We start from the raw sequence: 24,329 nt of genomic DNA on the forward strand, positions 1-24,329 counted from the left end.
TGAACCAGTGGGGTCATACCTTTCTGTAACATTGTTAGCTGTTTACGCCGTTGCATACACAGGCACCTCAGGACAACTTGAAATGTAGTCATGAAGTTCCACTGAAGTTTTAGCAGCCCAGGAATTGCCCTGCCCTCCCCACTACCCTTACAAAGGGGCCAATATAAGTGAAACTTAAAGTGGTAGTAAACTTGACTCAAGAAAAAAAACAATCTTCTCCCTGTAAAGTAATGTCATACTGTGCTAGTATACAGGGACATGTAGTTCCGGGCGCCGAGCAGGTAGTTTTTTTTTTTAATCTGTAGTTCTGCTGTGGGCAAGCAGCAGGGCTCACCTGTCAGGTGGAATAGATATTTAAAGAGAATCTGTCACTTTGCTCATTTAGATTCTATTGCTAGCTCACCCCACTGATGCACACCTTTTGCCATGCTGCCCCAGCTGCTCAATTTGTCTGTCAGTGCCATGGGTGTAATCCCTATGTAACCTCAGTGTTGGAGCTCCTCCGGAGATGGTGTTTGGGCCTGACAATCGAGTGCCCATGGAGTAAGAGAAGAAGGTCACATGAACAAACAGGAAGAGCGCACACTAAGTGCAGCAGAGTTACAAGCTGTACAGGATAAGTTTACTTTCTTGATAAAAATAATAAATGCACATTTTTTGGCAGGTAAAAAATGTGCATTTAATATTTTTGTCTGCAAGAGCCTGGAAAGCATTACACCAGTGATCAGTAGATCTCTGATACCATGCAAGTCACCTGCAGACCTGTCAGAATATCTGCTTGCTGTACGGGATGTATGACCAAGCAGATATTCTGGCAGAAAGCTTCAATCAACTACCCCGGCGCTCCACAGTGCCATGGTAGTTAATTGAAAACTACAAGACAACATCCGCTAAGGCTGCTGGGACTTGTAGACATGTGAATGGGTGACACAGCCGTGTGGGCGGAGCACACATGGCCACGCCATTTTTAAATCTGACAGATAGTATGGGGAAACTTCCCCTCGTACTATCTGTCAGAGGGAGGGGGCGGCGGGTGCAGCTGCAGCTATGGGAACATGTTACATGTTCCACCCTAAAAACGGGTGGAACATGTAACATGTTCCAAAGGTGAACTTATCCTTTAATGTTAAAATCAAACTACAGTGGGCACTCTTGTGCCTGGACCCTATAGTAACAAACAAGAAGAGCGCCCACTAAGTGCAGTAGAGCTAAAAGCTTTAATGTTAAAAATCAAGTGCAAATTGGCCACTCAAAAAATTAAAATAGAAAAAGCATATACTTAACACTCATCACTCCCAACACAAACGCCTCTCTGTGCTCACACTTGTAGTCGTGGATAGCAGTGCTGTCAGATGGAAGAATAATTGTCAGATGGCTACGCATTTCGAAGAAAGAAAGAGGTCCTTCAAAATGCATAGCCATGCCCACTGCTCCACCCCCATGTGACATCATCTAAGATATTTCCCTGCAGCACACTGTGCTTGTGTGCAGAGCTCTGGTCTGTCCTCCAGCTGCAGCTATTCCTCCATCTGGCAGCACTGCTATCCAGGACTACAAGTGTGAACACAGAGAGGCGTCCATGTTGGGAATGTTGAGTACATGCTTTTTCCAATTTAAATTTTGTGAGTGACCAATTCACATTTGATTTTTAACATTAAAGCTTTTACCTCTACTGCACTTAGTGGGCGCTCTCCTTGTTTGTTACTATAGAGCACAGGCACAAGAGTGCCCACTGTAGTTCCCCAGTTCAGCCACAACTTTATTGTTAAATTCAAATGCTAATTCAATACTCACAAAATCAAAATAGAAAAAGCGTGTAGTCAACACTCCCAACATGGACGCCTCTCTGTGTTCACACTTGTAGTCCTGGATAGCAGTGCTGTCAGATGGAGGAATAGCTGCAGCTGGAAGACAGACCAGAGCTCTGTACACAGGCACAGTGTGTTGCAGGGGATCTCCTGGATGAGGTCACATGTGGGTGGAGCAGTGGGTGTGGCTACACATTCAATAGGACCTCCTTTTTTTGTCACACATATCTGATAGGCTACACAGAACATCCATGTGATAGAGTCCTAACAGGTTATGTTTTAATGGCTTTGGTCTGACCAGTGCTGTCTCATTAGAAGATCTCCTGTCTGCCAGATTTATGCCGTATTCCTCCCACCTTCGTAGGCCTCTATTTACAATCATTACCTCGATTTACTTCATTTCTCAGGAATACAAAACGTGAAAAGTCTGACTCTAGAATCACACATAAAAGAACTTCTATTTATAATAATGCAAAGACTTTAAAATAACATTAGAAAACATCTGTCTAGAGAAACCGCAAACACTTGTGAAAGTAAATGGGCACAATGTAGTTCTTGGCCAGTAACGTACTTCCATTGTCGACATTTACGGCATTGTTGTATATTGAGCGGATACCATCTTTACTCTATATGGCGTCTGGTTACACTATCACACTCCAACTACAGCCAGGATCACGACTCACTTCTAGTGACCTCATCTGACCCGCTTACATAGCGCATTACACTTGGTTTTTACAAAATACTAGCAGTATCTTATATTGTGAACTACCACAAAAAAAAAAAAATCCAATCAGCTGCACTGCTTGTGTAAAACGTATCATTTAAGGTGGGAATACACGATTAGAAAAATCGACTGATCGGTCATCCGATGACCGAGAGGCATTCGTTCGTTGGTCAAAATCATGGCCCACATTAACCAATCTAAAAAAATTATTCATCGGGGAATACGCAGTGTTGACGTCTTCCGAACAAGTGGAAGTGATGCGCTGTGCGTGTGACCTTGTAGCCACGCCCTTCCGGCCAGAACGAGCGATATACACAACAATTACCAGCAATGAGTATATTATCCATCCTCTCCATCATGACCAACAACGCCACCATCAGTCCCACCCCGCAAGCCAAAGTCCTAGGTGTCACTGTAGACTCAAACCTGTCCTTCCAACCCCATGTCCAATCGCTGGGCAAACTCATGTAGGCTCCACCTCCGCAACATCTCCAAAATACGAATGTTCCTAACCCCAGACACTACTAAACAACTCGTTCACTCCCTTATCTCACATCTGGACTACTGCAACTCCCTTCTCACCGGCCTACCCCAACACAGGCTATCCCCGCTTCAATCTATCCTGAACTCAGCGGCCAGACCTTACCAACCGCTCCACTTCTGCCACCCCCTCTGTCATTCCCTCCACTGGCTTCCGATTCCCAACGCATTCAATTCAAACTACTAACATTGACATACAAAGCCATTCATAACACTGCCCCAAACTACCTCACCGACCTGATACCCAAATACCACCCAACCCGTAATCTTCGTTCCTCACAAGACCTCCTACTTTCTAGCTCCCTGGTCTCCTCCTCCCACGCCTGACTGCAGGACTTCTCCAGGACTTCACCCATCCTCTGGAACTCACTACCCCAATCCATCCGACTGTCACCTACCCTCCTCACCTTTAGGCGCACCCTGAAAACCCATCTCTTCAGGGAAGCCTACCCCACCCCACCCTCACCTAACAGCTGATCTCCTCCACTCCTCCTACCACTCCATCCCCCACAGCCACTTCCTCCTGTACCACTATCCCCTCCCTCCTAGATTGTAAGCTCGAAAGAGCAGGGCCCTCGAACCCCTCGTGTATTGTTTGTTTCTGTATTGTCTCATGTTCTGTCCCCTACTATAATGTACAGCGCTGAGCAAACCTTCTGGCGCTATATAAATACTGTATAATAATAATAATATAGTTTATTACATGACCTATATACATAAATAGTGATACATAAAATATAAAATGCAGAATTCTGGTTTCATTTTCTCATTAGGCCAATCTACTTTTAACGTTTGGATTCTTCGTTTGTGTTTATGAAGATTCCTTGGACATAAACATCCGGGTCTTCTTCTGTTTCCACTCATGCGTGATAGCACTTGATAGATTTTGTTCGTACGACCGTCATACCACCGCATAGAAAAAAAATCGGTCATTCGTATACAAAACGACAAAATTTTTCACTGTTGTTCAACCGAATTTTTTCATTCACAATATCGTTATCAGTTAAAATGTCCTGCTCATCAACGAAGAGAAAATTGTTCGTTCAGTAGTTCCACGCAATTTTTCGTACAATTTTCTTATCGTGTGTACGAAGCATTACTGAATACAGCAATATGAAAAAGACAGCACAGAACCCCTAGAATTAGTAGTACAGCTGAACTCCAATCAGCTAAACACACTGTGCACGTATACTATACACTAATGCAGGCCATAGACGGGTCGAAAAGCAGCCAATTTTTCGACCGAAAAAAAAAAAAATTGGTCGATTTTCGCACCAATAATGGGTTAATTGGTCTGCCGTTTTTCGGGGTTTTGGCACATTTTTTTTTTTAATCGGTGAAGTTGGAAAAAAAAAAAAATCGGCCGATTTTCCCAGCAATGATGGGCAAATTGGCCGATCTTTTTACCGATAAAAAAATCTGCGCATGAGCCATGGCCTGCAAGAAGTAAAAGAAGACAAAGACATGAAAAAGTATTGCGATTGCAACAATGTATCTATTTGTATCCGAATAAAAACCTCTGTATCCGAAATGGATACAAATGGATACATTGTTGCAACCGCAATACTTTTTCATCCTCTGGAACTAAACATAAAACATCTGTATCCGAAATGGATACAAATGGATACATTGTTGCAACCGCAATACTTTTTTACATCCTCTGGAACTCACTACCCCAATCCATCAGACTGTCACCTACCCTCCTCACCTTTAGGTGCACCCATGTCAAATATAATAGCGGAGCTCTCTGCAGGGACAGAAGTAATTAAATGCTGGTCGTAGATGGGACGTAGATGGGACGAAAATCGGTCGATTTCTTTTACCATTGGTGGTAACACCGTCTATGGCCTGCATTAGGCTAAGTTCACACCTATGCAGTTTGTGTTTGATCCGATTCTGCATTGCGTTTTGCGTTTTTGCATGTGTTTTTGACACTTTTTGGGTTTTTTTCTTGTTGCTAGGCAGATTTAAAACGCATCAAAAACGTGGCATAAACGCATTACTTGCCTTTTTGTAGCTATTCAATTGAAGTCTATAGAACCAAAAAATGCACCGGGTGAAAACGCTGAAATGTGAACGTGTCCCATAGGAAATCATGTTAAATGGACTGTAGTGCGTTTCTGCAAAACTCTGCGGAAAACGCTTAGATGTGAACGTAGGGTAAGTAGTTGGCACTTGCACCTGGCAGCACTAGGGTCATCGGTTCAAATCTCAACCATGGCACCATCTGCCTGGAGTTTGCATGTTCTCCCTGTGACTGTGTGGGTTTCCTCAGGGTACTCCGGTTTCCTCTCACACTCCAAAGACATGCTGGTAGGTTAATTGGCTCCTGTCTAAATTGGTCTTGTATGTGTATGAATGTGAGTTAGGGACCTTAGATTGTAAGCTCCTTGAGGGCAGGGACTGAAGTGAATGTACAGTACATATATGTAGAGCGCTGCACAAATTGTTGGTGCTATATAAGTATCTGTAATAAATAAATGTACATGAACTGTTTAACCTGCCAAAAGGTATTGTAGTCCTATTCAGCTTGTCTTTCAGATAGCACAGACAGGCCTGGTGGCCTCATCTCTTCTCAAAGCAGTATAACCTGCTCACAAACCAGCCCTTAAAGTGATATTAAAGACATTTTTTAAAAAAAAACAAAATATGTCATACTTACCTGCTCTGTGCAGTGGTTGCGCACAGAGCAGCCCCAATCCTCTTCTCAGGTCCCCCACCGGTGTTCCAGGCCCCTTTCCCCTGCCTAGTGTCCCCAGAGCAAGCAGCTTGCTATGGGGGCACCCAAGCCATGACCATTTACATACAGATCAGCAGCTCAGACCTGCCCTCTCTCTCTCCTCACTGGCTCACTGAAGCCAGCTGCTGTCTCAGCTAATGAGGAAGGAGAGTCCTTGGAGAGCCGGGACTCTCATGCATATTGCTGGATCATGATAGATCTCAGGTAAGTATTAGGGGGCTGGGGGAGCTGCTGCACACAGGTGGTTGTTTACCTTCATGCATAGAATGCAAGAAGGTAAAAAAAACAAACCTTGAGCCCTTACAACCACTTTAGCTTGTGACTAAACAGTGAATTAAAGCTGACTTTCACGCAAAAATAAATACACAGCTTTCTAATCCTCCCCCTTTTCATTTTTTTTTTTTTTTTTTTTTAAAGCTGACTTAAATTTTTCTTTTTAACTTTTGTTTTTCAGTTGGCCCCCACCCATGGCTCCCATTCTTGCATAGACAAGAATGACATATCACTTGCCTCCTGTGATACCCAGCATCACATATCCCAGGAGGCATTACTTTCTATTCATGTAAACAGAGGCAACATTCTCATTGGGAGGGTGAAGTCCCTCTGCAAGGGCTTGTTTACAACATATACAGCTGAATGCGTTTTTAAGTACAGTATGAATGCAAATGCAAGAAAAATAAATAGATTCAAGGAGCCTAGTTTACACCACTGCAATGCTTTCATGTGCATTTAGAAAAAGTACAGCATGCTGTATTTGTTTTCTTCTTGCATCAGAGAGCAAGTGAAGTCATTGCCAACGCATGGAGACGCGCAAGTGGAACTGTGAACTGAACGCGAAGATTGAGCGAAAAAGCTCTTAGGCATTGTTCACGGGAATGGTAAAAACAAGCGGTTAAGTTGCGCCCCCCATGAGAGACCTCCAATAAGAGAACATGCAGACACTCAGAGCATTCAGCAGGCAGTACAACCTCAAAAACACATCAAGTTCAGGAGAACGTGGATGTACTGTAACCCCGCTACAGCAACTGCATGGAAAATAGATCGCCTGTCAATCTCCGTAGATCACTTTTCAGAAGTCAGCTGCAAGTGTTAACGAGCCCTAAGGCTAGGTTCACCACTCTGCTTTTTGCGATTGATGCGATTTTCCGGCGCGTTTTGCGATTGAAGTGTTTTGCTTTTTTTGCCAAATAGGAAAGTATTGACTTTGGATGGGTGCAAGTTTGATGTGACCTGAATGCGACTTTGGATGGGTGCGACTTGGATACTACTTTGATGTGACTCTTGATGGGTGCCACTTGAATGTGACTTGGATGCTACTTGAGCATCAGAGCATGTAAAGTCGCCTCAAAATTGCACTACATGAACAGAACTGTCATACTTTTCTATTAGCAAAAAAAAAAAAAAAAAGTCACTTCAAAGTCGCACCCATCTAAAGTCACATCAAAGTAAAAAAAAAAATGCAAAAAACACATACAAAATGTACTACATGCATTTCTACCGCGTGTCCATTGAAGTCTATTGTGTTGTGTTTAAAAAAAGGCCCTGATCCTTTTAAAAAATGCAGCAGCTAAAAAACACATAGATGTGAAAATGTCCCATAGAAACCCATGTTAAATGGACTGTAGTGCATTTCTGCAGAATGCAAAAGGTGTGAACCAGGCCTAAGTTATCATTTTGCTCTCTCCTGCTGTGAAAATCTTCATATTGTGTACTGAAAACTCAGTGCAAACCAATAGAGCTCCGTCTGCTTCATAGAGATGCCCATCTAACTCCTGATCTGCTGTACAGGGAATCAAAGGAGCTGATATCAGGACTTTAGGTCTTAGTGCAAGTTCTACATAATATTACAATAAGTACAAACTCTATATTGCCAAAAGTATTGGGACGCCTGGTTTTACATGCACTTGAACTTTAATGGCATCCCAGTCTTAGTCCGTAGGGTTCAATATTGAGTTGGTCCACCCTTTGCAGCTATAACAGCTTCAACTCTTCTGGGAAGGCTGTCCACAAGGTTTAGGAGTGTGTCTATGGGAATGTTTGACCATTCTTCCAGAAGAGAATTTGTGATGTCAGGCACTGATGTTGGACGAGAAGGCCTGGCTTACAGTCTCACCTCTAATTTATCCCAAAGTTGTTCTATCAGGTTGAGGTCAGGACTCTGTGCAGGCCAGTCAAGTTCCTCCACCCCAAAATCACTCATACAGGTCTTTATGGACCTTTCTTTGTGCACTGGTGTGCAGTCATGTTGGCACAGGAAGGGGCCCATCCCCAAACTGTTCCCACAAAGTTGGGAGCATGAAATTGTCTAAAATGTCTTGATATGCTGACGCCTTAACAGTTCCCTTCACTGGAACTACGGGGCCAAGCCCAACCCCTGAAAAACAACCCCACACCATAATCCCCCTTCACCAAACTTTACACTTGGCACAATGCAGTCAGGCAAGTACCATCAAAATTCAAAGTGCAGCGCTTAAGGTAAGTTCCAATGAATAAAAATATATAAAAGTTCAACGAATAGCAATAGATCCTTATGAGGCAGGTATCTCAGTACTTCAAATGCTGGTATAAACAGCCGATCAAAATAGCAGAAGTGCGCACTCACCGGAAGCGCATATAGCAATAAATGATAGGTGTTGGGCCGCCTCTCTGATCATCGAGCCTTGGAGAGTAGTGAGATTCTGCCTGGTCCAGAGGTCCCCCTTAAGATGGACAGGTATTCTGCTTTGGAAAGGGCTCCCTTCTCTGGATACTGGATATCACAGGGATTTCCTGCAGATGTAATAGTTCGCATAGGAGCTCAAAGAACAGGTGCCCAATGGTGTAGTATTTAAGGAAAAATTTATTGAAGCATAAAACATAGGGCAGTATGCATCATATATTAGTTACAAAAAATTGCAGTACTGACCCCTTTAAAGATGGCCGCTGAGCCTCCTCGTGGCTCTCAGCAGCATAAAAACGTCACGTTCTGTACAGCTCCTCCTTCCTAAGGCCTTTTGTGCTAAAAGCACATCATCAGAGTGGAGGCTGGAGTCAGGCAAGTACTGTTCTCCTGGAAATCACCATACCCAGACACGTCCATCGGATTGGCAGACAGAGAAGCGTGATTCATCACTCCAGGGAACACATCTCCACTGCTCTAGTGTCCAGTGGCGGCATGCTTTACACCACTGCATCCGACGCTTTGCATTGCACTTGGTGATGTAAGGCTTGGATGCAGCTGTTCACCCATGGAAACCCATTCTATGAAGCTCTCTATGCACTGTTGTTGTGCTAATTGCCGAATTGCACTTCAGCATGCGCTGACCCCGCTCTGTCATTTTACATGGCCTACCACTTCGTGGCTGAGTTGCTGTTGATCCCAGTTGCTTCCACTTTGTTATAATACCACTATCAGTTGACCGTGGAATATTTAGTAGCAAGGAAATGTCACGGATGGACTTATTGCACAGGTGGCAACCTATCACAGTACCACGCTTCAATTCATTGAGCTCCTGAGAGCGACCCATTTTTTCACAAAATGTTTGTAGAAGCAGTCTGCATGCCTAGGTGCTTGATTTTATACACTTGTGGCCATGGAGGTGCTAGGAACACCAGAATCCAATGATTTGAAGGGGTGTCCCAATACTTTTGGCAATATAGCGTTTATTATATGGTGTTCTTATATTCACCTAGAATTCAGCTGTAAGGCATACAGTATACATATTTTTCTTGATGCACTAGAGTTAGTAAATCACCTTCAGGAATGAGCAGAGCATGTGAACTCTGTAGGGAGGAGGGTTCTTTCCTTAGATCTCTTTTGTCCCATGCTGCCTTTTTTAGTTATATTTACAGGAACATGCCAGCAGTCTTTCAACCTCTCTGTTCAGCTCACATCTATACTCTTCCTTAAAGTACACACACTGCGTGATAACCGTTACCGTAATCCCACTGCAATTTGTCAGACAGCGCACAGACCAGAAGGCAGCTCACTTCTATCAGATCAGGCAATGATATTATACTAAAGCCTGTAAACTTCTTTCCCTCTCTCCCAATAATGGAATGGAGGTATATTGTAGCCGGGAACAGAGCTCCTCTTATTATCTGGCACATTTCGCTAAACAAAGAAAGTAGCCAAGCGGCCTTATTTAGCCAGGAAACTCTGCTGATCTGCTCACTGTACAGTGCAAAAACTTAATGGCTGACTGACTACTACTAGGAAAAATATTAAACGCACATATTTTTGCAGAAAAAAAAAATGTGCATTTATTATTTTTTTCTTGCAGGAGCCTGGAAAGTATTGCACCCATGATCAGTGGATCAGGGGTGCAAAATCAGGCTCTTGCAGACAAAGCCCTGTAGCTTTCAGCCCATAGATCCAATACAAGCTGACTGTTTAAAAGCTGCAGGGCTAGTGGATGAACTACAAGAGCACTCATCAGAGCCCTGGAAACTGTGAATGAATGATTTGGCAGTGTAGGCAGAGCCCCATATGGCTGTGCTGATTTTAAATTGTGATAGCAGGTGCGGGGAGAAGATCCTCGGCCCACTGTCACAATGAGGGGGAGGAGGCGGCAGCAGCTGGAACATGCTACATACTGCACCCTAGATATTGGTGAAAAATGTTCTGATCCTTTAAATCAATTTCCCAATTTTCTAGTTGATCTCAATCCCTGTCTGTTTTACACTGTAAACTAAAGGTATCCAAGACTAATATAATATACCGTATTTTTCACTCTATAAGATGCACCTGGGACTTAGAGGAGGAAAACAAGAAGAAAAATTCTGAACCAATGGACTGTAGTACAGGAAATGACCAGAGACCGCAGACAGTACAGGAGATGACCAGAGACCGCGGACACAGTACAGGAGATGACCAGAGACTGCAGTCATACTATAAGATGACCAGAGACAGCGGACACAGTACAGGAGATGACCAGAGACTGCAGTCATACTATAAGATGACCAGAGACTGCAGTCATACTATAAGATGACCAGAGACTGCAGTCATACTATAAGATGACCAGAGACAGCGGACGTAGCACAGGGGATGACCAGAGACAGCGGACGTAGCACAGGGGATGACCAGAGACAGAGGACGTAGCACAGGGGATGACCAGAGACAGCGGACGTAGCACAGGGGATGACCAGAGACAGCGGACGTAGCACAGGGGATGACCAGAGACAGCGGACGTAGCACAGGGGATGACCAGAGACAGCGGACGTAGCACAGGGGATGACCAGAGACAGCGGACGTAGCACAGGGGATGACCAGAGACAGCGGACGTAGCACAGGGGATGACCAGAGACAGCGGACGTAGCACAGGGGATGACCAGAGACAGCGGACGTAGCACAGGGGATGACCAGAGACAGCGGACGTAGCACAGGGGATGACCAGAGACAGCGGACGTAGCACAGGGGATGACCAGAGACAGCGGACATAGCACAGGGGATGACCAGAGACAGCGGACATAGCACAGGGGATGACCAGAGACAGCGGACATAGCACAGGGGATGACCAGAGACAGCGGACATAGCACAGGGGATGACCAGAGACAGCGGACATAGCACAGGGGATGACCAGAGACAGCGGACATAGCACAGGGGATGACCAGAGACAGCGGACATAGCACAGGGGATGACCAGAGACAGCGGACATAGCACAGGGGATGACCAGAGACAGCGGACATAGCACAGGGGATGACCAGAGACAGCGGACATAGCACAGGGGATGACCAGAGACAGCGGACATAGCACAGGGGATGACCAGAGACAGCGGACATAGCACAGGGGATGACCAGAGACAGCGGACATAGCACAGGGGATGACCAGAGACAGCGGACATAGCACAGGGGATGACCAGAGACTGCGGACGTACTACAGGGGATGACCAGAGACTGCGGACGTACTACAGGGGATGACCAGAGACTGCGGACATAGCACAGGGGATGACCAGAGACTGCGGACGTACTACAGGGGATGACCAGAGACTGCGGACGTAGCACAGGGGATGACCAGAGACAGCGGACATAGCACAGGGGATGACCAGAGACAGCGGACATAGCACAGGGGATGACCAGAGACAGCGGACATAGCACAGGGGATGACCAGAGACAGCGGACATAGCACAGGGGATGACCAGAGACAGCGGACATAGCACAGGGGATGACCAGAGACAGCGGACATAGCACAGGGGATGACCAGAGACTGCGGACATAGCACAGGGGATGACCAGAGACAGCGGACATAGCACAGGGGATGACCAGAGACAGCGGACGTACTACAGGGGATGACCAGAGACAGCGGACATAGCACAGGGGATGACCAGAGACTGCGGACGTACTACAGGGGATGACCAGAGACTGCGGACGTAGCACAGGGGATGACCAGAGACAGCGGACATAGCACAGGGGATGACCAGAGACAGCGGACATAGCACAGGGGATGACCAGAGACAGCGGACATAGCACAGGGGATGACCAGAGACAGCGGACATAGCACAGGGGATGACCAGAGACAGCGGACATAGCACAGGGGATGACCAGAGACAGCGGACATAGCACAGGGGATGACCAGAGACAGCGGACATAGCACAGGGGATGACCAGAGACAGCGGACATAGCACAGGGGATGACCAGAGACAGCGGACGTACTACAGGGGATGACCAGAGACAGCGGACATAGCACAGGGGATGACCAGAGACTGCGGACGTACTACAGGGGATGACCAGAGACTGCGGACATACTACAGGGGATGACCAGAGACTGCGGATGTACAGTTGTGCTCAAATGTTTGCATACCCTGGAGGATGATAATCATATGAAGCCATTTATTATCAAATAGTTGTTTGACTCCTTTTTAACTGATAATGATAACAGAAATCACCCAAATGGCCATGATCAAAAGTTTACATACCCTGGAATGTTTGGCCTTGGTACAGACACACAAGGTGACGCACAGGGGTTAAAATGCCTATTAGAGGTTAATGTCCCACATCTGCTGCTTTTTAAATTGCAATTAGTGTCAGTGTATAAATAGTCAATAAGTTTATCTGTTACATGGAAGCACTGACTAGGCTAGATACTGAGCCATGGGGATCATAAAAGTGCTGTCAAAAGTCCTGCGTAACAAGGTAATGGAACTTTATAAAGATGGAAAGGACATAAAAAGATGTCCAAAGCCTTGAATATGCCAATCATATTGTTATTATACTGTTAAATCACCTATTAAGAAGTGGAAAGTTCGGGGATCTCTTTATACCAAGCTAAGGTCAGGTAGAACAAGAAAGATTGCAGCCAGAACTGACAGAAGAATTGTCTGGGATTCAAAGAAAAACCCACAGGCAACCTCAAAAGAAAAACAGGCTGCTTAAATTGCAATTAGTGTCAGTGTATAAATAGTCAATGAGTTTGTTAGCTCTTATGTGGAAGAACTGACCAGGATAGATACTGAGCCATAGGGATCGGAAAAGAACTGTCAAAAGTCCTGCATAACAAGGTAATGGAACTTTATAAAGATGGAAAAAGGACATAAAAAGATGTCCAAAGCCTTGAATATGCTAATCAGTACTGTTAAATCACCTATTAAGAAGTAGAAAGTTCGGGGATCTCTTGATACTAAGCCAAGGTCAGGCAGACCAAGAAAGATTGCAGCCATATCTGACAGGAGAATTGTTTGGGGTACAAAGGGAAACCTATAAGTAACCACAAGAAAAATACAAGAAAAATCGTTGCAGTAAAAGCTTCTTTCTGGCACCTCGACTAAACAGCTCATTTTTGTTCAAGTATCACTGTATTGTACTCCTTAAAAACAACCACACCATCTTTTCCAGAGCAGCCTGTTTTTCTTTTGAGGTTGCCTGTGGGTTTTTCTTTGAATCCCAGACAATTCTTCTGTCAGTTCTGGCTGCAATCTTTCTTGGTCTACCTGACCTTAGCTTGGTATAAAGAGATCCCCGAACTTTCCACTTCTTAATAGGTGATTTAACAGTATAATAACAATATGATTGGCATATTCAAGGCTTTGGACATCTTTTTATGTCCTTTCCATCTTTATAAAGTTCCATTACCTTGTTACGCAGGACTTTTGACAGCTCTTTTCTGATCCCCATGGCTCAGTACCTAGCCTAGTCAGTGCTTCCATGTAACAGATAAACTTATTGACTATTTATACACTGACACTAATTGCAATTAAAAAAGCCACAGATGTGGGACATTAACCTCTAATAGGCATTTTAACCCGTGTGTGTCACCTTGTGTGTCTGTACCAAGGCCATTCCAGGGGAGGGAAACTTTTGATCATGGCCATTTGGGTGATTTCTGTTATCATTATGATTTAAAAAGGAGCCAAACAACTATTTGATAATAAATGGATTCATATGGTCATCATCCTTTAATAAAAGAGCATTTTTTGGCATGATCAGTCATATTTTCAATATCAACGCCAAAATTTCACAATTTCTGCGATCAGGTAGGACTGAGGAGCAGGTTCTGCTGCACAGAAGAGCCGAGCAGCTGGCCCAATATTCTAACACGGCGGCAATACTGGGCCGGCCGCTCCATAAGATGCACAGACATTTCCCCCCATTTTTTGGGGGGGAAAAAGTGAGTCTTATGGAGCGAAAAATACGGTAGTCTTTGATTTTCAAAAACATTATAGCGTGATTATATTCTGAAATTGAACATATAATCAAAGACTTTCTGGATCAATGTGCTGAAGACTGATGAATGAAAAATATAGCGGTTTGTTCACAGAACAGAAGACATGTTTGCCACAAACCAAAGAGTATTTCAGGAGAAGAAGCTTAGAACAAAGCTTAGAACAACTGTGAATCATGGTGGTGGAAAGGTTTTGGATTGAGGATGTTTTGCTGTTTCAGGACCTGGGCAGCTTGCAGTTATTGATTCAACTATACATTCTGCATCATATGTGAAGCCATCTATTCAAAAGAAGAATATAGACAGGAAGTGAGTCTTTTAACAAGATAAAGATCTGAGGCACACTAGCAAATGTACCAAAGAATGTCTCAAAAAGAAAAAATAGAGGGTTATGGACTACCCTAGTCAATATCTTGCAAAAAATAATATTTTGCTATATCTGTGATTGAGATCAGGAATAACAGATATGGAAAACCTTACTATAGTAATAGGTAAATATTGAATTTTCTTTTTATCTTCTTGATAATCTCTTCAATAACTAAGAATTGTATCCGATCAAGCATCTCTCCCAAAAATGGGACTTAAAGTGATTTTAAAAGGCAGGTTTTTTTTTTTACCATCATACATTCTCTGCATTAAGGTAAAAAACCCTTCTGCATGCAGTTCACCAGTCCTCGTCACTGACTCAATGGCCTTGCTATGGGGGCACTCAGCTGGGGGAGGAGCAAGGAGCATTCCATGCCTAAATATATGCCTGAGCCCGATCTAGATCCAGCGACGTGCACAAGAGCCAAAGCCATCTTGGCTCTCTTGCTCCTCATTGGCTCAGGTACAGCAGCCTGCCATTGGCTCTCACTGCTTTCAATCAGAGCCATAGATGAGGGAGCGGGTTAGGGCAGAGCCCCACTCTGTGTCTCTATGGACTCACAGAGCAGGGCTCAGGATCAAGCATGAGCGAGCACCCCCAAAGCAAGCCACAAGCCCCACAGCAAGTTGGTGTACTTAACTTGAGGGTAGAGCAAGGAGCACCAGCGGGGGACCTAAGAGAAGGAGGATCAAGGCTGCTCTGTGCAAGACCATCGCACAGAGTAGGTAAGTACTGTAAGAATCTTATTTTAATAAAATAAAAGACTAACCCTTAAAACCACTTTAAGGTGACCATTGGTTTACAGAAATTCAAAACGAAAAGTCAAATAGATTGTTTGAATTTCTGATGGAAAATGAACGAACAACCATATTCAAATATTTTTTTCAAACAAACTATTTTCTAATCAATTTTAGGTTACTTGTTTGAAAAAAGTAGTAGTAGAAACCATAAGAAAAAAAATATAGTTTAATGTTGACAACTATTGGAAAAATGTTGAAGTTTGCTGGAAGATTTTCAATACAATTATTATACAGTATTTATAAAGCGCCAATGGTTTGCTCAGCGCTGTACATTACAAATGATTAGGCCATCGAATGTTAGATGGAAAGAATGCTTCAATGCTTGTTCAAATCTTCTTTAGTTTTTCTACTAATTTATGCCCAACTTTTGTATAAATCAAGTATCAGTGTTTACATTGTGATTAAATGCCGCACCCATAGCACCAGGCATCATGCCATCTGGATGGGTTAGGCAAATTGGTACAGGCTCCTTCACTTGCAGAGCAGAGATCACAGAGTGTGAACAAACAGACACCCAATACAGAAATCAACAGGTTGTTGGAGGACATCAGGTGTGGTTGAAGACCTACTCTCCAAAACAGAGAACTAGGAGATCCACAGAAGTAGCAGCCTTCCTGTTAACAGGAAACCTGTCCTGGGAGAAACATTTGGGCTGTCATTTCAGACGTCTCTTTAAAATGCTAAATGTCTGCCAGGTATACTAATCCAAACACCCCAATACTTTGAGATACTGACCTAAAAATAAAGTATGAAAATCAGAAGTTCTGCATGTGAATCGCACAGAATTGCGCAGCTTGTTCCTGTGTCACTCCTGGTGTAAACCGGCCCGTTCACATTACATGATTTGGAATTGCAGGCAAAATTGCCAAGATTCTGCCCGCAATGCCAAATCGTAGCAAAACGCATATTTGAGTGTCATTCTTAATGGCACCCCAAATGCAGTGCAAATCTGTTGAGTTTGTCATGCGGCAATCTTTCTTTCAAAAATTCTTTTTTGCGACAAATGCACAACATGTGAAAACTGTGCAACAGAAATCACAAGTCCCCGTTCACATTACAGGATTTGGAATCGCAGGCAAAATTGCCAAGATTCTACCTGCAGTGCCAAATTGTTGCAAAATGTGTGTTTGACTGTCATTATTCTTAATGGCACGCCAAAGGCAGTGTGATTCTGCTGAGTTTGTCATGCGACAAACTTTCTTTCAAAAATTCTTTTGTGCGACAAATGCAAAACATGTTAAAACTGCGCAACAGAAATCACAATTGGGAATGCTTGTTCCAGCTATGTGATGCGAAGGGGCCTTACTTAGCAGAAAAACACAGACGTGTCCCACAAACATGCATATTGATTAGTTTAAAGCAGGGTGGATTTGATTTAAATCAAACGGATTTAAATCACGATTTAAATCACTAGTCAGTAAGGCTTGATTTAAATCCTAGTTTTCTACATAAAGACTAATTCTTGCTGGTATAACTTTAATATGCAAGTAGATGAAGATTTTTAGACTAACAACTTTTCATATTAGCTTTTTTATCCCCACTTTAATAGGTTAATCATTCATATTTGGACAACTTTTCTGTTGTACTTAGGAAGGAGAAAAATAATCATTACCTTAATAACAATTTAAATAGATTTATTCAACTGAAACAATAACATTACAGCATATGGTAATTGCTTAAACAAACATCCATGTTTGTTAGCGAATTTGTCTAAACAAAATATATATATTTTAAGAAACTTAGACTGTCAGCCCCTTCCTCCTCACACTTCCTTTCACTTTCTTCTTGTGCAGATCTATTCCACTCCAAACCATCAGAAAAATATTGTTTCTATTCACTGAACTTCTTGAAACTTAGCACTGAAGGGGTTGATTCTGTATTCATAGGTTTGTAGAAGTTAGGATTAAGGTCTTTTTCTTAACTCTGTTCATGTTATAACATTTTTGCTGTGAAGAAGAGGCATGTGATCTCCGCTGAGTCAAATTCAGTTTTGAGAACTGCAAAGTAAACCAAGCATCTGTGATAATATCTTGTAGGCAGAGAAACTGCCCAATAATCTTACAAAAACTTCTGGAAGAGCATGACATTGTGAATGGATTAATAGAATTTATTTACCAAAAAAATTAAACATATACAGCCTTATTCTACATAATTAAAAAACTAATCTTTATTTCATGATGGAATAACCTTTGGATGGTAATATATTTTCCTCAAAAAGCATTTTATTCAAAAAAATCCGATTTAAATAAAAAAAAATCCGATTTAAATAAAAAAAATCCGATTTTTTAGATTTTTTTTTTAAAAATCATTGATTTTTATCCACCCTGGTTTAAAAGACATGTAAATGTGTCACCGCCAGGCATCTATCTGTCTTTAGGGAGCCTAACCTGGAATGAATACAGCAGAATGTTGACAAAGGCAATTTGAATCCAATCTGTAAGCTCTAACAGTTCAATCTTGTGACATAAAGATAACTGATGGCAGTAAGCGGTCAGTGAGCATCCTAATGACAGATTCAGATGTAATAAAACAGCTGACTGTAACAAGCCATAGGTTCAAAGTTTACTTCTCATCTGTTTAATCCAGTAGCACGTTAACCATTATGGCAGACATAATTGGCATACCTATTCCTTCCCCCTCTGGCCCCAAAATTGTACCTGTTGTTTGTACTTCTTACTGACATTTCAGTATAAAAACATTTCTTCAGCATGGTTTGTAATATCCCTGACCTAGCCAGTCCTGGAATGGGCACGCTTTTTGCTAGTTAGAGATTAAAACTGATTGCAACACCAAATTGTTTATAGCTCATTACAGCCTAATTTCTCTACAGATGACCACCTCAGAAAATCGTTTCTAACACCTTTCTTTTATTGCTACTATTTTCAGTAAATAAGGTACATATTTAAAGTAGTAATAAACCTAAAAGCAAATATTTAATATATTGTGGTTCATAAATTCTGAGATGTGATGGCTGCATTAATTTACTTATTTAGGCTTTTTTTCCTTTATTTTCATCTGGTGATCCAGCCAGTAAGTCTGTTTTTTTTAAAAATTAACTGTCCTGCAAATGTAACAGAGTTGAGACAAACCATTTACCACTGACAGGGGGGCTTGCAATGATCAGCTTTTATTTATGTATGTAAAAACTTTATCCCAAGAAGGAAATAAAAAGTGTTTGCTATAACTGCTTAAAATGTGTGAGGAGTTTGGCTTCAATTTGATAGAATATGTAGCAGATTTAAATACACTAACACTCCCCTCCCCCCCAGACTGACAATGCTGATGTCCAAAGGTCTCCGCTGTGCTCCTTCATCCAGAGTGGGGGCACTCTAATACAGGTAGGTGTGTTACTGGCCAGAATACCAGGTGGAAACAGATGGGAAAAAAGCCTAAAAAAAGACAATTAATACAACCATCACATCTAGTGATTGGTAAGCTGCAATATATTTCATTTTTGGTTTGGGGTTTAATACAATTTTAATTCTTGTGTTGTTTTATTACTCTTTTCACATTTTCCATGCTAGCTGTACTATTTAAAAGACCCCATTTCAAAAACAGTTCGCAGTTAGTCAAAATAATATCTGCTGAATTGCTGAGAGAAGATCAATTAGAAAATAAGGAACATTAAAGCTGAATGAAATTTCTTTCATCGTCTTAAACTTACATTGGTCCAACTTGGTTACATTTAAAGGATAAGTTAATTTTTTTAAAAAATGTAACCGCACATTTTTGTTTTTGCAGGTAAAAAAAAAAAAGTGCATTTATTTATTATCATTGCACCGGCAATCAGCAGATCGCAGGTGCAATCTCAGGCTCCTGCAGACTCTCAGGATAGCTGTCTTATCGTACCTCGAACGGGCAGGCAGTTACCCGAGAGCAACAAGCTCAATGGACCAAGAGAGTGCTCACCAATGCCCTCGTAGTTCAATGAGAACTACAAGAGTGTCAGCCTCAATGGCTAAAGGTACTTGTACTGTACTGGAAACTGTGAATGAATGACACGGCCATGTGGGTGGAGAAGATCCTCTGCCCGCTGTCACAGGGAAGGGGGAAGAAGCTGCAGATGCTGGAACTTGTAACATGTTCCACCCTAAAAACAGGTGGAACAAGTAATGTGTTCTAAAGGTGAACTTATCCTTTAATCCTTCACATCTCACATCCGGAGGGCTGCTATGGATGTAGACATTTATGGTAGTGGCTGGTGCTACATACAGTCAGTGCCGGTCTCTTCGCTGCTCGAGGGATTTGTTGCTTTCTGTATATGGATCACAGGAGGCAGTCACTCACCTGACACCTTCGCCATTCAGAGAATATCTTGTATTTTTTCAATGAATGCAAGGTGTTCTCTTGCTCGGTCTCTTCAATAACTCGAGACAGAGCTATCGATGGCTGTAGGTCAGGGTCAAGTGGTTTGGTAACCAGTCGCGGGCCACAATGAAATGAAATGATTCAGAAGTTCACATTTTTATTTTGAATAGCATAATGAAGATTTTCCTCCTGCAGCTGCTCAATAATGGCGGGAGGGAGAGGAGGAGAAGCTGGCTTTCAGTGGTTGCAAGAAGAAAATGGATAGGACTGGCTCCTGTATATGCCAACCCCACTACCCCTCCTGTCCAAGTATAAAACAGAATGTGACAGGGAGGCTGTACAGGCCCCCTGGAGCATGGGGAGGGGTTTCCATTGCAACCCGACGCTACACCAGTGGTAAAAACACGTCTCAACTATGAGCTTTTACTGCCCCCCCAAACTGCAAATGTAAACGAGCCTTTACTGTCCTGAGCCCCCCATGAGGCTGCTTTCATACTGATGCACTGCGGTTTACCTGTACTGCAGGTTCAGCAAAATTCACCTGCAGCTTTCCTGCGGGTCAGCTGTGCGTTGCCATGGACATCTATTATATCTGCATTCAGGAGGCTTGGTGCGCTTTCAGAAAGCACACCAAACCCACAGAAATCTTTGGCTCACTGAGGCTAACCCTAAAGAAAGCCACAAGTACACTGTGCTGCACCCACAGATCAGTGTGCAAGCAGCCTAATAGTTGTTAACCCTTTTATACTGTAGGTGCTGATATGTCCATTGTAAAAGAGCAGTGTATGTGTTGTTTAAGAGAAGTATGGCCTGTATAAAAAAAGAAAACATTATACTCACCTAGTTGGATGCAGCATCGATCCGATGCTGCACCTGTCCCCCACTGGCTCTGCACAGAGAACTGAGTGATCAAACATGCTCAGTTCTCCCCCTCCGCTCAGAGTAGAGAGCAGAGGCGGTCAGTCTCCAACTCTCTGCTCTGCCCCACCTGTGCTCACTGGAGTGCTGGGCTGTGAAGAGGGTGGGAGGGTCTGGCTCAGGCTCTTGGTGGATCATTAAGAGGCTGAGCTAGGTGCTGGTCCAGGCTTCTGGGTGAATCCCGACCAAATGGTCAGGATCTTTTCAGAGCCTGGACTGGCTCTGTGCTTTAGTCCGCTGTCGGCTGAAACCGGGTTACAGGCATGCAGAACTAACTGCACTCCTGTAATCCATTGGGGAGGTATAGCCAAAAAAACCTTTGGTTATACTGCACCTTTAATACAATGACCTTTTTCTCTTCCAGCTTTTGGTGGCATCACTCTCCAGGTTGGCATCACTCTCCAGGTTGCTAGAAGGGTCCCAGTGAAGTGCACTTGTTATCACTCTGACTGGGACAGGAGCTTGGCTACAGCGGAAGCATTGGCTTATGTGGCTCCTGTTCCCTCTGCTTCTGGCTCCATTATCATTATATAGGATTTATATAGCACCAACAGTTTGCTCAGCGATTTACAATATAACGGGAGACAATACAGCAACAATACAGTTCAATACAAGAGGGATAGAAGGGCCCTGCTCCTTGGAGCTTACAATCTAGGAGACACATGCACTCTGATGGTCTGGGATGGCAGGTCGGCAAGCCCAGATCATGATCAACAGGTTGCTGAACCTGGGCATGCGCTTTGCTGGTTTGAGATTGCGGGCCACATTAGAGGGCTCCATGAGCCACATGTGGCCTACAGGCCACGGGTTATGCACCCCTGCAGTACAGGATTTAAAGACGTTTCTTCCATATGCAGTTGTGGAATTCATTGCTTAAAGCGGAGTTCCACCCAAAAGGGGAAGTTCCGCTTTAAAGACTGGTCCCCCGCTCCCCATTAAGGATTGGCACCTTTGGGGAACGGAAGTTGTCCTCTTACCCTTCCTCCCCGTAGTCTTCTGGGACACATGACAGATCCCAGAAGATGACGGGGCCATTCAAGAAGTGCAAAGCTACTCGCGCATGCATAGTGGGCACCAGGCTGTGTAGTCGCAAGCTGTCACAGCCGGGTGCCCACACTGAAGATGCCGACGCCTGAAACACAGGACAGACGGTGAAACGGGCTGTGGGGAGGACACGCAGGACCGTGGACAGGTGAGTGGCTTTTTTAAAAGTCAGCAGCTACAGTTTTTGTAGCTGCTGAATTTTATTTTTTTACAGTGTGAGTGGAACTCCGCTTTTAACAATATGTAAACCCAACATTTCTTCTCTTTGTATTGCTTCCTTTGTGTTAAATCCCTGGTGTTTCTGCCAGTCCCTTTCCTATTAAAAGCTGGCCGTACGTTCACAACATGGTCAGTTCTCTAGCTATGCTGGGATATTCACTGGGAAGATCATTGTACTCCTGGTTCTCCTCCCCCAGCTCTTATGCAGTGGAGAACAGAGGGAATGTGATCACTTATAAAAAAAAAAATGAGAAAAAAAGTGTTTAATTCTTTTTATATTTATTCACAAATGTTTTGCCTTTAATTTCTATTTTAAACTAAATGAGTTGTTTTACAAGGGGAGGGTTTACACACTATGCAGCTATACCCATATAGCACAACATAGTGTGCTTTTTTTGTAAAGATGAATTTACACGTTAAGCCCTGGTTCAACCTATGAATCGAACAGGAATGTGCAGCATGTTGCAGTTCGATTCACATGCGATCCAGTGCGGTGCGATTTGAACCCATTCATTTTGAATGGGCTCAGATCACACTGCATCGCACTGAAAATAGAGCAAGCACCCAACTGGATCGCACGGTACATTTATACGATCCAGTGAATGCAAACGTACTGCATTTGCGGTGTTGTTAACATTGAAACCTACCACAGATCTCAACTGCAATGTGTTTTGAACATGGTGTCAGAAACACACACAGATCATGGGTTTCCCGCACTGCATTTTAGAGTGAACCCAGGCTAAGGATTCGTTCATGCCAGATGCATTGGGGCTACACAGGCAGGACCACTATGTCACCCGGACCACACTAATAGCTTTCCAGAGAAGTCCCAACCTCTTCCACACTATGTTGCATATCATTGCCATTTCTTTATCTATGAAATGCAGAAATGTATGAAATGTAGTTCCTACCTAAAAGTTCATATACATATAATATAAAGGGAATATTGTTGTAGGTCAGTCAAAGCTGACCCAGAAACTTGCAATGAGATAAGAGAAGCACTAATATGCACTTACTGTAGTAAACTGGAAGCTGTGTAAATAAATGGGCAAATATGGCTACACCCTGTACAGAGAGAATGACAATCACAAGAAGGTTTAGAAAACATTAACATATTGATAAGATTATTTTTATTAGGTCTATCATGATATTGGAAACCATGCAAAAAAGAAAAGGAAACTCAGGTTGAAATTCCAGGAGTGGCTACACCCCGCAGCAATTCCATTATGAAATACGATACTACTTACGGCGCATTTTTGACATTCAAGCAGAAAGAAAACTAATGTCAAACTTAAAGAAAAATCGAAACTGTAAAAACATAAAAACATGCTTTAGGATTCCTGCACATGTGTGCCAAATGAAAAAAAAAGAATTTTTTTTAGGTGATGAGTTTTTCTTTTTTACTCCAAAAAACACTCAAACTTAAAAAATCAATTGTTGTCTATGGAACCTGTTCACACCTGATCACGCAAACAGGCACCATAGAGAGAGAACTGACCTTTTAAGTTTGAGAGTTTTTGGAGCTTCGAGTTTCAAACTACAAACAGCTCAAGTGTTTATGCAGCCTAAACATTGGCAAACTATCAAAAAGTTTAAATCGTAAAAAAAACAAAAAAAAAAACAATACAAATGTGTTACTGGTTAGTATTTACGTGTATAGGTATACATACGTAGCTCACAGCCCCCTTCAGATCTGTGTAAGCGCATGCACTATATGAACCATACTCTCATTTTTTTTTTCCCCCATTCAGGAACTTTCTGCCAGGAAGATCTGGCATTATTACATCCATATAGTGTGCAAGGAGCCTTAGGCCCAGTTCAGACAAGAAGACAGTGGAAGAAACCTCCATTCCATACGCATTTAACGCACTCTTAAAAACGCACTGCAGTTGCAATCTGCAGCAGGTGTCAATATTAAGGGAATAACACACCAAGTGCAGGTCGAAAATGCAGTGCGTTTGCCCACACCAGATTACTTGGTGTAGCAATCATGCACACAGAGATGGACACGGTCATCCATCTTGTTAAGGGTCTTCCATCTTCTATCATGTCCTACTCCCAAATCAGATTTCCTCATCCCCCCTCCCTCTCTGTTGAATGACATGTGGTCTGGATGAGGTAGAGGTCACAGGCTTCAAGCTCAGTGGGAGAGCTCCAGGGCTATAAACCTCAATTAGCTGGTCCCCAGATGTCTGCCAGACTCTTGCTAGAGAGGGCTCATCAAGC

General features: G+C 43.1%; 1 protein-coding gene across 3 annotated transcripts in view; it reads right to left on the minus strand.

Moving 5' to 3' along the window:
• MAP3K20 (mitogen-activated protein kinase kinase kinase 20) overlaps positions 1-24,329 on the minus strand; it is a 243,589-nt gene that overhangs the window by 181,918 nt on the left and 37,342 nt on the right. The window contains exon 1 of one of the 3 annotated variants that reach the window (XM_089690497.1): positions 1,285-1,321. The exons of the other annotated variants lie outside the window; for them this stretch is intronic. The gene's annotated coding sequence lies outside the window, so the exon portion shown is untranslated. Of the gene's footprint in view, positions 1-1,284; positions 1,322-24,329 lie in introns of those variants that run through there. 3 annotated transcript variants of the gene reach the window in all.

The sequence above is a fragment of the Staurois parvus genome, unplaced genomic scaffold, assembly GCF_062004578.1.
Source record: "Staurois parvus isolate SC_StPar_1 unplaced genomic scaffold, SC_StPar_1.0 ptg000530l, whole genome shotgun sequence".
Taxonomy (NCBI): Eukaryota; Metazoa; Chordata; class Amphibia; order Anura; family Ranidae; genus Staurois; species Staurois parvus.